The sequence below is a fragment of the Phacochoerus africanus genome, chromosome 10 (genome assembly GCF_016906955.1).
Source record: "Phacochoerus africanus isolate WHEZ1 chromosome 10, ROS_Pafr_v1, whole genome shotgun sequence".
Lineage (NCBI taxonomy): Eukaryota > Metazoa > Chordata > Mammalia > Artiodactyla > Suidae > Phacochoerus > Phacochoerus africanus.
In genome coordinates, this window is record NC_062553.1 from 29696696 (window position 1) to 29702318 (window position 5623).

General features: G+C 45.7%; 1 long non-coding RNA gene across 1 annotated transcript; it reads right to left on the bottom strand.

Annotated features, from left to right (window-relative positions):
• Positions 1-743: 743 nt before the first annotated feature.
• On the bottom strand, positions 744-5382 carry LOC125110390 (uncharacterized). The gene is made up of 3 exons (XR_007130590.1): positions 5141-5382; positions 4530-4676; positions 744-822 (listed from the first exon to the last, which is right to left on the bottom strand). It is a non-coding gene; the product is annotated as an uncharacterized LOC125110390 (long non-coding RNA).
• Between the last annotated feature and the right edge of the window lie 241 nt (positions 5383-5623).

Here is a 5623-nt window from a genome sequence, read left to right on the forward strand (position 1 = left end):
CCACAATGGGAACTCTTGTGTGTAATATTTTCAATGACATCTCTCCATATTATCCTTTTTCTGTTTTTCAATGAGCTGATCGAAAGCCAGGAGACAGGGTTGTTGAGGCTTGCTTTCTGGATTCCTCTTCCACGGTTGACCTTGTTTGCTATGTGACCTGAGCAGGTTCCTTAATGCACTGCCTCAGTTCCTTCATCTCTAAAATGGGATTATAATAGTTGTATTTAGCTCAAGGTGATGCTTCAAGGATAAACTGAGTTAATGTGTGTGAATCAGAACAGTACCCAGCACATAGTAAAAACTTAATAAATGTTAGTTATTTTCATTAGGTCTAATAAGACTGCGTTTCATATATAATTTCTCTGAATTCTTTCAAGCAAGTCTGATACAGTCATGATCATATTTTTTTATGTATATGTTTCCTGATTTTTTTTCCATAACATGAGCATTTTGTACTATTTAACAAACACAAGGTCCAAAAACCATGTAGAACTATTATGTGACGTATACCATCATCTACTAACTTGCAAGCTCTCCCCAAAGAACGGCTCATTTCCATTTGTCCTCTATTATAAATAACACAGCAGCGAATATCTCTGTAAAGATATTTCTATTGTGCTCAGCAGTTCTTGGCAGCAAATCTCGAAAAGTGAAATGATCATATAAAAGTTATGGCCAAATTTATTGCCCGATGGCTGGGAAGGATTCATATTTACCTTGAGTTTTTAGCAGGGTTTCAAAAATGTTTATAAAATGCCACTTCTTTTTTATGTTCTTTTCCAAAGTCCGATGACAAAAACCAGCCGTTTAAGTTGATCGGCTCTATTGAAAAGAAAGAATGACTTGGTCACAGTCTCTGGGCTGTCCATGTGTAATAATGTTAGCCTGGCCTCTTGAGTCAAACCAGTGAGATGGGGGGAAATTTGGCTGCCATAGCTCTGAAAGTGGTGAAAAAAAAAGAAAGAAAAAAGAAAACCAGCACTGTGAGTAATCTAGTAATTGGGTTCTGCCCTCTTCTGAACTGACTTGAGACCGCAGTCACGTGAGACAACCACCAAAAGATGGTAACAGCTCAGCAAGGGTGACTTGGGCTTGACAAGCATACAGCGAGCTGGGTGGGAAGCCAGCTTGGCTCTTTACAGGGCATGCTGTGTACCCTCTGGCTTGGCTGAGGGCAAGAAGGGGGCTGGAATCTGACACCCACCCTGCCTTGCAGAGAGGCTTCCCAGAGGGGCAGCTTTTGCAATTGATCCGCCCACAGGAGGTGTCACTTTCGAATTCACAATAAGGCTTTGTGTGTGTGCCAGATGTGACCCTGATAATCCCTCCCAGTGAGGAGCCTTCAACTTGACAGAGAGGGAGCAGGAGAGTGCTCCAAACTGCTGCTTCGCCGCTGTCAGCTTCTGTGGCCCCTTCCCTGCCTCCATCTGTAAAACTTGGCTCATGGCTTTCGGAGACCTGCATTATAACGTCAGGTGACGGTTCCCCCCAAGGTTGGGGACCCCGGGTGCCTTACCTGAGCCACTCCTGAGCCCGACAAAACTCCCTTCTCAGCGGCTACCCCCTCTCAACTAGCTCTCTTCACTTTAGCTGAGCTTGTTGCCTAATGGTGAAGCCACAGACACTAAATGAGAAAGACAGAGATTTGAAGTCTGCCTTCACTGATAGTATCTGTGTGAATTCACGCTTCTCCCCACCTGCAGAGGCAGATGAAAGCATCCACGTCCTACCTTGCAGGGAGGCTGTGAGGATTAAAGGAGATGCTGCATATAGGGGCCCTGGCCTGCACATTTACGGGACCTAATGTGAGCCCTCCCTGTTATTGCGCCACCTCCCCCGCCACCCCCCAGTCCAGTTTTTTGATAAGGGCTGGTGTCTTTCCCTTGTGGGGGGAAATCTTCTACGTATTTGTGTCACGCAGTCTTGGTTCTGGCATTGGCAGGCTCCGTGTAGCAGGAATGGGGAAAAAAACAAAGTGCTCCGTGTTGAAAGGCACAGACTGGTTGCCACCTTCCCCAGCTCCTCCTTTCCTCCTTCCCTAAGTGGGATTCTGGGCATCTCCTTAAGCCTCCTGCCCAGCTCACGTGCGCCCACCTCTCTCCTGTCAAGGACAACGAGTAAGTCAAAGTGTCTGTGAGCACTCCCTCCGGTAAACTGGTTCTTGGTATTTGAAAGGAGAGAGGGAATAAGGAAGACCTTTCGAGCCAGAGCTCTGGCTTAAGTGCTTCCAGCCCTCTGGCAGGAGCAGAAGGTACCTGGCCTCACCCAGCCTTGGGGAGACCCCCTCCCTCCCATCATCTGTTTAAAATGAACATATTGCCATAAGCCAAAGAAAGGTTTGAACTTTCCTGCTGCTCCTCTCTTGGCTTCTCTCGTGGAAGGAGAGAGAAGATGAGATGGCAGCCAAATTGTCCCTCCATTCCAAGAGAACATTCTAGATTCAAGTCCTGTGTTGGAGTGGAAGGGCAGGGGGCTGGAGTCAGAAGACGGAGCTCCAGTCCTGGTTCTGTCTTTCTTAAGCTTTGTGAATTTGGGCTAGACCTTTCGTCTTCAGGAAAAGAAGTAGGTCGGCATAAGCATGGGGGCCATGACTACTCATGAAGTCGCTTTGCCAGACAAATGGGAATTTGATTAAAGCATTAGCTCCAACTATCAGTTTATAGGAAGCACAGAGGATGGAGGAAAATGTTAAATGACACCACAGGGATATGAGCAGCAAAATCCAAAATGTGAGAAATTTTACAGGGCCAATGACTCCACTTCTTCAACAAATGAATGACAATGGGAAGGGGACCTTATATCAACCAAACGCAAAGTGGGGACTTTTTAAAAAATTGAGGTATAGTTGATTTACAATATTATGTAAGTTTCAGGTATACAACATAGTGATTCACAATTTTTAAAGGTTATTTATAGTTAATATAACATATTGGCTATACTCTGTGCTGTACAATGTATCCTTACAGCTTATTTACTTTATACATAGTAGCTTAGTGCTCTTAATCCTCTATCCCTATCTTGCCCCTCCAGACTCGCATCTCCCCACTGGTAACCCCAAGATTTATTTTTATATCTGTGAGTATCTTTCTTTTTTAAATTTTTGGTTTGTTTTAATTTTTATATTCCATATATAAGTATATCATACAGTATTTGTCTTTCTCTGACATTTCACGAAACATAATACTTTCCAAATCTATCCATGTTGTTGCAAATGGCAAAATTTCACTCTTTTTTATGGCTGAGTAGTATTCCACTGTATGTGTAATCTCCTTTATCCATTCATCTGTTGATGGTTACTTAGGCTGCTTCCATATCTTGGCAATTGTAAATAATGCTGCTGTGAACATTTGGGGTGCATATATCTTTTCAAGCTAGTGTTTTTGTTTTTTTCAAATATATACCCAGGAGTGTAATTGCTGGATCATATGGTAATTCTACTTTTAATGTGGAGACTACCTTTGTTCCAATTCAAATAAACCAACTATAAAAATACATTTATGGGACAGTCTAAGATAGTTGAACACAGTTGGGATACTTGATGGTATTAAGAAATTACTATTATTTTCTTTAGATATAACACTGGTATTACGGCTACATTAAGAAAGTCCTTTTTTTTTTTCTTCTTGTAGATACCTATTAAGATATGCACAGATAATAACAGGATGATGTGATACAGAAATATGTCTGAGAGTCAAGATAATCTAGTAGTGGAACAGTGGACGGGGGAATGGATGATGAAACAGGACCTGTTTCATATTGATGATCATCACAATTGGTTGATGGGTTTATGGGGGCTCATTATAATCTTCTCTTTAACTTTATGTATATTTGGAATGGTCCATTATAAAATGTTAAATAAAAGAATATGGGCTTTGGAGAGAGGAACTGCCTTGAACTACCTTTTCTTTTTTTTTTTTCTTTTTTTTTGTCTTTTGTTGTTGTTGTTGTTGCTATTTCTTGGGCCGCTCCTGCAGCATATGGAGGTTCCCAGGCTAGGGGTTGAATCGGAGCTGTAGCCACCGGCCTACGCCAGAGCCACAGCAACGCGGGATCCGAGCCGTGTCTGCGACCTACACCACAGCTCACGGCAACGCCGGATCGTTAACCCACTGAGCAAGGGCAGGGACCGAACCCGCAACCTCATGGTTCCTAGTCGGATTCGTTAACCACTGTGCCACGATGGGAACTCCTGAACTACCTTTTCTTGGCCAATTAACTTTTGATTCAGTTTCCCAGTGAAGACAAATACAGCAGCTGCATCACAGGATGGTTGTTGGTGTAAGGAAAGCACCTAGCACAGTGCCTGGAACACAAGTGCCCCATCAGTGTTAGCTCTCATTATTAATAATGTGTAAGAGGTTGGACTCATTAATTTCTACGGCTCTTCCCATATGAAAGGGTGTCTGATTCCAGCCCATTTCCATCACAGCTTAGCCCTCTTTATTTTCTCTACTACTCCATATTCTCCCTTCTGGAGACTCTGTTTATAAGGTTCACCTCCCTTTGCCCAGGGCATCTGGACACTTTACCTGGGTAGCCAGGTGTCACTTCTATGAGGTGTGTTGGACGAATTCCTGGATTGGCAGGTGCAGGTTTCTGATTTCCTCATCTGCTCACTCACTATCTGGCTCTTTTTCTGGTTGCTTCCTGTCAGCCAAAAGGAGTGCTCTCAGCTCCTGGAGGGTGGAGAAGGGAGAATGGGGAGCAGTTACATCCTGACTCCATTCCCTCCTCAACCTCCCCCTGCCTGGAGAGAGGAGGGGGCCAGGGTCGGAATGGGAGCTGGCGGGCAGTGGGGGATGGGCAAGGCACCAGACCTCTTGTTTGTAATGTGGGGACAATAATTCCATGTTTTTATTAATATAGGGCCACGATTGAGTATCGACTCCGGAGATGGACCACTAGTGCTAACATCTCAGCTCAGTAATAGCATTGACCTCACAGGAGTGCTGTGAGCCTTAAACTGAACACCGCCTGGTGCCCAGAAGGCACTCAGTGAACGTGGGCTGTTGGTACAGTCTTCACCTCTGCCATCACCTTGCACAGTGTGTGTTGAGAGCTCTCTCTCCAGGCTGGCACCCCACTTCAGGCCTTCTGTCGGCCCCAGTGAACTCCCATGCCAGCCCTGGGGTCCACTCACCAGGAGGTGGGGTCAGTTCGGAGTCCAGCGGGTGTCACAGACTGGGGTCACGCAAGGAAGCCAGATCCTTCAGATCTTTCCTTTACCCCAAGGCAGTGTTGGAGCAAATTACTTCCTGGGGTGGCCTGGGCCAGGGGAGGAGAGAGGAAGGGGAGAAACAGCCCACGGGGTGCCACACGGTGTAGTAAGGGATCTCCCCCAGGAAGACCAGAGATGGCTGTTCCACTGGGAACATGCCTGCTTCTCCCAGCCCTGCCTGGAAAACACATCACCCCACCCTGATTACACCCGCCTCCTCCTATAGGCCCCACGTGCCTGTGGATCAGGTGAGGGGCCCGCTGTGTGGTGTCTGGCGCTGTCAGTTACTCCCCAGTGTGCAGTGGCAGCCTAACACCTCAGGGCTTCTGGCTCTGAATCATTACTCAGCACTGGATGGAGCCCAAGAAACGTGGAAAACAAGAATGCCAGGAAGCAATGAGAAGC